This window comes from Anguilla anguilla, chromosome 7 (genome assembly GCF_013347855.1).
Source record: "Anguilla anguilla isolate fAngAng1 chromosome 7, fAngAng1.pri, whole genome shotgun sequence".
NCBI classification, from domain to species: domain Eukaryota; kingdom Metazoa; phylum Chordata; class Actinopteri; order Anguilliformes; family Anguillidae; genus Anguilla; species Anguilla anguilla.
Window position 1 is genome coordinate 16,326,585 of NC_049207.1, and position 11,827 is coordinate 16,338,411.

The following is an 11,827-nucleotide window of genomic DNA, read 5'->3' on the forward strand; positions in this document are numbered from 1 at the left end:
TCTACTGGGTTATAAAACATATATTATTTAAGGCTTTTATCTTAGCTATTTACAAACACAACTAGCGTTCTCTTCAGATGGTAAGATGAAAAACAGGGCCACGTAACATGAAATAATTCAGGAAACATTGGTTATCATTGCTCTGCCATAGAGCTTGATATCAAAACGTGTGGGGAAAAACAGGACCCAGCCTGGGCCAGAAGAGCTGGGTGTTCTCCTCACACTGTTGAATACTTCTTCAAAATATACACTTCACAGAGTCTGATGCAACTGGATTTATTGCAGGTAATTCCAAGATAACATGCAAGAACCCGGGCTGATCTGCACATATCAATACAAACTGTCTCAGCATTCCACAAGACACTTCACAGAAAACACATAAGACGCACACACACTCACACAGACAAGACACACACACACACACACAGACAAGACACACACACACACAGGACACACAAGACACACAAGACATACAAGACATACAAGACATACAAGACATACTCCCCTGGGGCCGAACACTCCCTTTTATCCTATCTTAGCTCCTCCTGTTGTGGAGCTCAAGCTTGGACTGTCCCTCATGCTTACATCATTTTACTTTACTCTTTTCCCACACATCATTGTTTCTCATTTTTCAGACACCATTATTTCCCAATTCTCGGACACCATTATTTATCAGCCCCTTCCTTATTTTTTAAAAATGATAGTGCTCGTCTCCCACTTGAATCTCCCTCCCCCTTCTATCATAAATCACATTCTGACAACACATTTTCCGGAAAAGACAGAAGCTTCCGTTAGTTCCACAGATGTGCTTGTATACAGCTTAATTAGCAGGGCAGAAATTATGTGTGTATTACGTGTTTGTTCTAATCGCACCTATTTTAGTATGAAGCGCTTCCCTGCTGCCGGTTGTTAATCTTATGGCTAAGGTCGACCTTGGTCCACCTGCATCCTTCCTCTTTTGCTAGCCGGAAGATACGTCAGGGAGGAGACAGTTGGTGCTCATTAATACATTCCTTTCCCATATACACTGGGCCTGTGCTCTCTAACTACATATCTTTCCCAATGCAATGGGCTTGTGTTTTTTGACTACATCAATATTTATTTCCCACATTCCCCCCTTTGGAACTTCTAAGTTCCATATCTATTGTGATTACTTATAAAATAAGCAGTGCAGACAGCTTGGTGCAGGAACATAACTTAATGCGGAGTAAATTGACCAATACATAGCTTTAACTTCAATGCAGAGATTGCGGGGCACCCTATGTGCCGCCTCCTGCACGACAGCCCATGTGGGTAGCCCTTGCGGCACACCCCATGCCTAGCCTAATCCCAACACACATCTTTATATTCCTGCACTAGGACTCTTGCGTTTCTTAGCATTCATTTAATATGTATTTGGTATACATTGATTAATATGTATTCATTACTTACTACGTGAATAGATCACATTTGGCAAACTTTCCCTAAGATCTGTTGTCAGATTCTGTCCAGTCAGACAGCAAAACGCTGTCTCATGACCTTAGCGATCACCAAATGATGACTGTCGCCTGGAGGGAGACCTAACAGCAGAGCAGATCATCGTGTGGAGAACATCCGCTCCCTATTTTGCGGGGAGTGGGTAAAAGCCACACAATGCTCATATCCCTCACAGTTCTTGCCATTTCACCTTGCACACAGGCCAAAGAGATCCAAAGCAATATAACAAGTATAGTCTGCATAACAATCAGTACAACATATTCTCCTTACTACTAAAATGTTTTCAGCCCACATTGACTCGTTGAGAAGTAAACAATTCAACAGACTCCCTATACGGCCTTTCTGTTGCTTAATATTGCCACTAGCAAACCAGTTTGCCCAGCAGTTGTCATCCAGTACTCACCCACACAACTGTAGCTGAATATGAGCAGTAAGGCAGAGTGCTGCTCAGGCATGCCCCGAACATGCGTCATGTGGCCCCCCTTTCGCACGTGAATGTAGCCTTCTGAGTGCGATGGATTGGATTATATCTTCGCTGCCTGAATTTTCCTGAATAACACCAACAGGGCAAACCGTGGCCTTTGTTTCACTACGAGGTTCAGTGTGGTCTGATTTTCCTTTTAACTAATACAATATCATGTATACATGTTGCGTGTTTAAGCCTGAGTACATTAATAATTGGATCAGCCACGGGTTACAGGTGCACAAGTTTATACAGTTACATGAGATGGTTAGATGGAGTTCTAACATCATAATTCTGGTTAGTTATTTATTAAATCAATCAGTCAATTCTACTTGGTTATGTGGGTTTCTTGATTGTAGCCTCTACTTTTGCTTCACTCATATTTTCGTTTTCGGCGCCGTCATCTACTTCCGTCCAGTTTGGCTCTTTGCGAGTCGTAGCTTGGCTCTTTGTATGCTGAGGAGAGGTTGCTAGCACATCACTCAGATACTCTTGCTGCTCTCAATCCTCTTTAGTCACGCGAGTTGTGCAGTCGGTGTATGTTTCTTCAGCCCAGGTACTTTACGCACCGCAGAGGGTTATCACTGTGGAGAGGTTACTAGAACATTCGATGCACAGTGACTCTGGTCGCTCTTTTCCTCGCAGCGCTGGCGGTCTTTGCTACACACAGAAGGTTCTCCACAGGTGCATCTAGCGTAAGCCTCCCAGAACCCAGGATCGTTCACCAGGCGGGCGGCTTGTGGATGGACGTTCCAGCATTCCCAGCCAGCGCCTCCTCTCACACCCCATTCGCAAAGAGGGTTTCCATATTGATTGAGATACTCCTTAGGTCCTGTTTGAATGACAGTTACAGCAAAACACCCCACCCCCCTTGCACCGTTGTGCATCTCATGTAATGGTTAATTTCCTTTTCTTGGGGTCAATTTACCACACCCAACGACGGAGGGGTCATTATTGATTAGCCATACTCCACTTATCTGCATTGGTAATGTCCAGTTGTAACCGGAAATTGCCCAGTGACTGAAGTTACCAACCTTTTGACCAGGGACTGAATTAGTGGAATTACACAACAGGCAAATAACAACACCAAAAATACTATCCCTATGATCACCCTTATTTTTACCAGAGCCATTTTCCATGTTGCCATGTTAAACCAGTCCCACCATGACCACCCCTTAGATTCTCCGAATTCCAAGAAGGAGTTTGATAAATTTCCACTACTTCTAATGGTTCAGCCTTGTCTTTTTATAAAACAGCTACAGATAACACTGAAGTCACTCAGATACACAGACCCTGACCTTGGTCCAATGAGTAGAAACACGGCAGAACATAACACGAAATAATGAGGCAATATTTCAGTCGCTGAGACACTATGAACTATTGTTATGGCTGAAATGTCGAATCTTTTCTGTAGTTTAAAAGAAATAGTACAAACTATTTTTAACACCTATGTGGAATTCCAGCATTTTCCTAGCAAGCATATGCAGAGCTAAGACCTGCTGCATGGTTGATGAATTCACACCCAGCAATCAGAAATGTTTAAATCCTCTGCATATTTTTATTTATATATATTTTTATCTGGTGATAGTGATTAAATCGGTAGCTTCGTTTATGTCTTTGATTATTGTCGTTCAATCCACCTCTGTCTTGGGTTCCGTTAATGCCATGAAGGGGTCTACAGTCGAGGCTAGTCAGCCAAGACCTCCTACAAAGGAAAGTATGACAATCCCCCCATGTCAGTAGCAGAACCGGGTGAAATTGAGCCGATTTATTTGAACCTGCAGGCATCATTTAAACTGGAAATAATAAACTATTTGCTCTTAATATAAGTTTATCTGCTCTTAAATGTAACCACCGTGTTTTGATAATCCAAACGCATCAAATCCGTTTACTCTTTCTTTGTGAGCAATCCACAATTGACCGTTTTGTCCACTCAAATTGTTACTCTCGTCACTGTCACAGTCACTGTCACCGTCAGTGTCATCCCTAAAAAGGTGTTTTACTTCAACATAGTCTGTATAAAATAAAGAGCCGGAAAAGTAATTTGAAAAAGTCAGTAACTTATTTCAAAGGGGCTTTTTGGTTTAATTCTTAATGTAGGCCACCCCAACTGGCCTTGGCTTGTGCTGCTGCACCCTTGTAATCTGTTTATAGTTGCTCGAGGTCGTCTGCTTCTCCGTCTTCTTGGGCCCGTATCTGCAGAGAAACCTAATAAATTTGGTTAGATTCACACAATAATTTTGTTAAAGTATCTTCAATTCAGTTCTTCACCACACATCGCCACTTCATAGGGACACCTACAAATTAGAAAGGGAAGTTAGTGGGTTCTGGCTCAGCTCGTATTAGCTCCAAGTCAACACCCAGTTCCTGTTAAAACAGAGGAAAGATGTTCTGTTAATTTCTAGTCAACCGCTGTAACAGAGAAAAGTTGTGCGCATTCATTTTGTTATATAGCAGGACCTTTTCTTTTCTTTCCATGATCTGTGCAGTCGTTTTTACTCCATTTACAAAGTATCCCTCAAATCATGTTTACGTATTTGTGACCTTCTCAGACACCTGTAGCAAGCTTCTTATCTCCCTTTTGTACCAAAAATTGTTGCAGTTGAAACTTGGCGGGACGCCCAGAACTTTATATATCTGACTCCCTTAGCTCATCCACATATCTTCCTCCTCGAAGGTTTCTCATTCCCAGTATCTTTCTATTTTGCACAATTAGTTACATACATAGTTTTGTTATTAACACATAAAAATACATTTCATATAGTAAAACACAATAAGCAGGTTTGTTTTCTATCACACTTCACTTCATCCTTTTGTTTTTAACAAAACTACTTTCATAGCATGACTTCCTTTCTTTTTTTTTTATTTTTCTTTTTTTTAATGTGAGGTTTTAATTTCATTCTCATCATTCCTCTACTTCCCTCCTGTTTTTTCATCATGCTTCCAGAGCTATCCTGGAAGCTGTGATTCAGTGTTCCTACACATAATCTGGTGTAATGCCAAATGAATATCTGCTGCGTTCTATTTTGATACATCTAACATAGGATAAAAGTCATTTTGCTTGAGAAAATCACTATTTGTTTTAGATGCATGTTTAACAGAGGAAAATTTATCAGACATTGCAATCATTTCGTATCCTGGTTCTTATTGGGTTCCACACATTTTTAAATAATGAAATTCTCTATTTATGACAGAACTCCTCCAAAGTGCGCTCAATTTTTACGGATGTTTGTACTTAATTTAGTCATTTCACCTGACCACGTGGACTACAGAAGATTTTTTTATTTTTTTTTCCTGACAAAATATCAAGGATAGCGTGAGGCACGACAATTTCCACATCTAGTGTTCCTATCAGTGGCAGCGCTTGCCTTACAGCATCCGTAGCCCCGTCTACTACCTGTAAGCATCCAGCCTGGATGAAAAATAGGCAACCAGCCGCTGCCGGTCCCCGTGCTTCTGTGTGAGCACCACAGACATATGCCCCCCCAAACCATGAGTGAACGGCCACACACAGTTTTTGCTTCAAAGTGGCGAATGCCACCTCACAGTTCGACATCCACTCAATTGCATCAAGGGGCCCTCCTGCCCCTTGCAATAAATCATTCAGTGGTTATACAATTTTAAAGTAATTTGAAATATGCAACCAACCAAAGTTAAATAATCTCATAATTTTATGTACCCCCAAATGGTGTTTGGGTGATTGCACATGCTTATTGCCTCAGTGTGGTCAGTAGCCAGTTTCTTATTCCCCTGTGAAATTAAATATCCCAAATATACAACTTCCTCTGTGCAATTTGTGCTTTGTGAGGATTACACTTTACCCCTCTGTGGCCAAATGCTGCAGGAGTATCCCAAGGTCCTGCATGTGAGTCTCCTTGTCAGGAGATGAGATAAGCAAATCATCAACATATTGATCCCCTCAGATTCTAGCCCTGGGCATCGAGCCAACACATCAGCCACTGCTCGATTAAACAACATGTGTAAGTTATGGAATCCTTGTCTTAGTTCTGTATTATTTTCACCCACAGTGAAGGTAAACCAAAACTGGCTGTCCAGGTGCACTGGAACAGAGAAAAAACCATTGGACACATCCAAAACCAAACAATTCAGCACTGCCTTCTCCTGACACTGCTGCATGACCTGCTGTATTGCAGCCTCATAGCTCATCACAATATGCATTACAGCATATTTCTCTTTTAACATACTGTGCAATGTTTAAACTGCATTAGTGTGGACACAACATGAACTAATCTGTAGATTGATTGATCACTGCACAGTCACCCTACACTACTCTCACATATACAGAGGTAATTGCACATGTATAATTTGAGATTCAGTTTCAATCAGGCTAAAACAGTTTACAGACACAGGCGCGCGTGTTCGAACACTTCTAGCATCAAACACACCCATACAGTCCACACCACTCATATGTACACAATGCTGTTCTCTAAGACACTGACACTCTTCCCACAATGTACAAATGTTATTTTGTTTCCATAAAATGCAAATATATTAAGATGCTGATTAATTTTTGACAGCAGTTCATAAACATAATCTATTTTATAATCTCAATTATTGTAGACATGTTTTCTTTATTTAAAGAGAAATATATGATGGCGCCTTATTTTTATTCGGGAACCACTGCTTACACCACTGTAAAAAGAACTATTTAATGTTGTTCATCTAATTTCAACAGTTATTACTCATTCTTAACTGTCCCTGTAATTTGTATTTAGCTTTTCTATTGTATCTAAGGTGTTTATTTTCTATCTATGTGTGCGCCCCACAAATGCTTTGCAATATCAAAACGCCTCCCTTTAGTAATAAAAATTACTCGCTATTTACTGGCTAAAATATTCTTATTTTTGGTTCTCATAGATGTCTGGTTTCAACTGTTCCAGCAGGCTATATGAATCGAATTGGGCGCTGTCTGGCGCAACGGCCAAATCCTTTACACATAATACACTGATCATTTTGTATTTTCAACTGTGTAGTTGCGTTTGCGGTGGCAACTCTGAGTGTTGTGGTTCTCTACCGCGATATTGACAAGATTGTAAATCAACCAAGGATACATACGCGGCTGCTACTTCTACCCCGTCAGCCTTTTTCTCTACGGCTAACTTTAGGTGTTTTCTTACACCTAACATTACACGTTGCCTTTTATCCAACTCTCGCTGCTGGTCATGTATTATTTTCTCTAAACTTGCCATTTACATCTTCAAACATGTTGCTCGCACCCACATCTCATCTCCATTTTCAACTTCCTCATTTACACTCTGTTGTAGCCTTTCTGCATCACGTTGCCACGCATCTCTCCTGGTGTCATTCAGCTTTGCTTCCTCATAGAATTATTTTGCTCGACCCAATAGTCGCCTGACATTCCACTCCTAATGATCAAACCACAAGCTTTGAATACCCGCGGCTTTTGCTTTTCAGTCACTCTTCTCACGGGGAAGGTCCTTTTCATTTAAGCATTCACTGACACTATTAGCTATGAACTCCTTCACTTCTTTCAACTTCTTTCAGTTATTATGATTATAGTTCTATAATATAAAACAATACTTATCACACAATTAAAATATTTATGTCTCTAAAATATAAAACAATATTTATTCTGGGCCCACAAGACTAAAAACGTCACACTTTGACAAACAACACATATATCCTGCCTCCCTTTTTAGTTTTATTTTCCTGCTATTCTAATTCTGCTTTTAATCTATCCAACTGTGACCCCAGTTTTATATTTTCTGTGCGAATCTTGCTCAAAGGTCAGTGTTTCTGAATTATCAGACCCTTTCACCCTTTTAATGTCTGCCCACTCACCTGTCTCCCACTTAACCCTTCTTGGGCTAACCATAACACACAGTCGCGGATTCAACAACAGTCTTTCCCATCCTGCAGTAGCAAATCCCTCTGGTATCCCCAAGTGTGATGCAAGCGGTAGGGTCGCTACACTCTCTAATCCCAACGCCTCTGCCGTCCACAGTTGTCACAATAGCGATAACCACTGCACGTCTGGAAAACCTGTCTGAACCTGCCTCAAATTAACCCACTTAGTAAGCTGCCAAAGCTTTAAATTAATCAGCAGTGTGTCCTGTCAGTGCTCAACTCCCTCTGAGTCTAAATAGGTCTAGCCAAAAATGTGTCCTAATCCCTTGTGTTTCTATGTCCCCATATGACAGTTATTGAAGCAAATTACAACAACCTTTTGAGTTGATGATTTTCTTCACAATGCCGCGTATGCTGTGTCCACTAACACAATCCTGTGTAAGTTTGCACTGCGTATTGCGTTCCACTGTTCTTTGTCTACAGTAAACACACAAAGTCTGTTCAATCTACGCGTCTCATATACCCATTTTTCAGTTAAAATCCCCTCGTTGCTGCAGTAAGAATTGTCACTAAAATTTAAACACACAAAATGTTTTTCGAAAATTGCTCTGTTTGCTCTTTCGGATAATGAGTGAATCAGCATGATCAACACTTCAGCTAGTAATCTTAGATAGGATCAATTCTAATCCTTTGTGGCCACAGCACTTTATTTAAATTTTTCAGGATTACTATATATATATATATATTGCGCCTCTTACACACTGTCAGACCAGTCTTGACTGTAACGGGGTTGATCGTACGCTTCACGAATTTTGTAGCCTAGATAACAAAGCACGCATGCAATCATAAAGATTTCATACATTTCCCGCTGCTTTTTCAAAACATGTATATATGTATATATATATATATATATATATATATATATATATATATATGTGTGTGTGTGATTACAAAAGCAAAACAATTGGCAGAACAATGGCGAGAGTGATAAGGCCCAGCAGGCACAGGCTAATCTCAAGGCCGCACCCCAATCTCCACAAAGGATTGTGCATTTGTTTTGTTATGCTAGCGTGGTTAAATAATATTATTTATATTCTAGCACATATACTCATATACATGAAACCTTCAGTAATATGGCCTACTTCCCCTTGTAAGGAACAGCCGTTGTGTTCCTGAACTTCAAACCTTCACACCAATACCATTATTACACATTCCTTTTTTACAGTGCTGTTGAACTAGTGGGGCCCCTGTTCATATTAACACCCTGTGCAAATTAAATTGTTAGGTCACCTTTGCGCACAAGACAATACACAAGACAACATGTAAGACTGACAAAGCGCTTAAAACTCACAAAACTCACTTCTCATTCACACCAGCGCCGGCGCATTCACACATTTCTGGCCAGGGTCACCGTCCCGTAGGCTTTTCAGTGACCTACTTTAATTGCCGCTTCCCAGCAATTTGTTAGTACTTGTTGCCGCTTCCCAGCAATTCTCTACTCTACTACTTATTGCCACTTCTCAGCAATTTTCTACTCTAATACTTGTTAGTAGGCTAACTGTTGCTGCTTCTCAGCAACCCCTTTTAATCGCTGCTTCTCAGCAATTTGTTAATACTTGTTAGTAACCGTTGCTGCTTCTCAGCAACCTTCTTTTAATTGCTGCTTCTCAGCAATTTTCTACTCTAATACTTGTTAGTAACTGTTGCTGCTTCTCAGCAACCCCTTTTAATTGCTGCTTCTCAGCAATTTGTTAATACTTGTTAGTAACCGTTGCTGCTTCTCAGCAACCTTCTTTTAAATTGCTGCTTCTCAGCAATTTGTTAATACTTGTTAGTAACCGTTGCTGCTTCTCAGCAACCTTCTTTTAATTTATGACCCGTCGGGCCCCTAGCTAAGCCGCGACACGCCCCAGGCCAGCGGACCAGACCAGACACATGAGCACTCGCAGGCCCAACGCAGCCCCGAACAGACAGCCGAGTGCACGAACACCAGGCGCGCAGACAAGCCACCGGCTGGGCGAAAACACACCAGACCAGCAGGGGCCCCGGCTGCAGTTAATGCAACAGCTGCCGATTGGGCGAAAACACACTGGGCCGGCAAATGGGCGACAACTGGAGCTGAATAGGCTTCAGACAGTCACACAACCCACCGTTTAGTCGGTCCAGCAGCTATATCGCACAACACGGCAGACTGCGCCACAGACAGCCGAACATCCCACTGCCTTAAGGCACGGCGGCTATATCGCCCAAGACAACTGACTGAATGCGCCCCCTTTGTGAACGGACAAACCGCAGAATGAGCGAGGGCCCCGCAGGTCCGCGAGCACACACACAAACGGCCCAGGTGCCAACCCAGAACGGCCCCCGCAAATCTGGGCGCCCCTTGTGTGCTATCAGCTTCACCCGTTCTTAACCTTCCCCTGCCACACTTCTTCAATACCGACAGAACAGTATTTCACACAACACTTATCACTTTCTGAGCTGCTTTAACGCCAGATGCGTCAAACCTCCCACAAACACAGCACAGACAATGAGCCAACACACTATCAGGATTTTTAACATACACTCCGGCATATCTCACACTTACGCTTCACTCTTTTCATTCATGCACATAACAGTTATTTCAAACACGCAGCGCTTTATCACAAACCCGTACCATTTAACTCAGACATATAACATTTAACACAAAGACATAACATTTAGGCTAACTCAGACATACAATCACGTCAGACTCTTTTCTCTTACCATAGCTTTTTACTGTAGTTTTTAGATTTTTTGGAGGAGAGGCCTCGCATTTGCTTAGGCCTGGGCGGATACGCACTGCTCTTAGATTCAACCAGTACATGCAGATTTTCTAAATAGGCTCTGCTTACCTTATTGTTTTGTGGCCACTGTTGAACCCAAGAGTCAGCAGTTCCGTCCAGGCGTTCAGCTTCCTCGAGCCTCTCCTGGCTGGCTCTCCAATTCAATGTGGGGAAAAACAGGACCCAGCCTGGGCCAGAAGAGCTGGGTGTTCTCCTCACACTGTTGAATACTTCTTCAAAATATACACTTCACAGAGTCTGATGCAACTGGATTTATTGCAGGTAATTCCAAGATAACATGCAAGAACCCGGGCTGATCTGCACATATCAATACAAACTGTCTCAAACCATTCCACAAGACACTTCACAGAAAACACATAAGACGCACACACACTCACACAGACAAGACACACACACACACACAGACAAGACACACACACACACACACACACACACACACACACACACACACACACACACACACACACACACACACACACACACACACATACAAGACATACAAGACATACTCCCCTGGGGCCGAACACTCCCTTTTATCCTATCTTAGCTCCTCCTGTTGTGGAGCTCAAGCTTGGACTGTCCCTCATGCTTACATCATTTTACTTTACTCTTTTCCCACACATCATTGTTTCTCATTTTTCAGACACCATTATTTCCCAATTCTCGGACACCATTATTTATCAGCCCCTTCCTTCCATTTAAAATTTAAAATGATAGTGTTCGTCTCCCACTTGAATCTCCCTCCCCCTTCTATCATAAATCACATTCTGACAACACATTTTCCGGAAAAGACAGAAGCTTCCGTTAGTTCCACAGATGTGCTTGTATGCAGCTTAATTAGCAGGGCAGAAATTATGTGTGTATTACGTGTTTGTTCTAATCGCACCTATTTTAGTATGAAGCGCTTCCCTGCTGCCGGTTGTTAATCTTATGGCTAAGGTCGACCTTGGTCCACCTGCATCCTTCCTCTTTTGCTAGCCGGATGATACGTCAGGGAGGAGACAGTTGGTGCTCATTAATACATTCCTTTCCCATATACACTGGGCCTGTGCTCTCTAACTACATATCTTTCCCAATGCAATGGGCTTGTGTTTTTTGACTACATCAATATTTATTTCCCACAAACGTTTAGCGGAAGGCCTAGAAGTTTTAATTAATTGCGTATTGACAGTGCTTTGTATGCATGAGTAACTTGGTATTTTTGTTCGTTTAAAACGTGTTTTGTTAAGAATAT

At 41.8% G+C, this 11,827-nt stretch overlaps 1 long non-coding RNA gene across 1 annotated transcript; it reads right to left on the bottom strand.

Annotated features, from left to right (window-relative positions):
- Positions 1–260: 260 nt before the first annotated feature.
- LOC118231252 lies at positions 261–11,013 on the bottom strand. The gene is made up of 2 exons (XR_004766027.1): positions 10,642–11,013; positions 261–4,135 (listed from the first exon to the last, which is right to left on the bottom strand). It is a non-coding gene; the product is annotated as an uncharacterized LOC118231252 (long non-coding RNA).
- Positions 11,014–11,827: the final 814 nt, after the last annotated feature.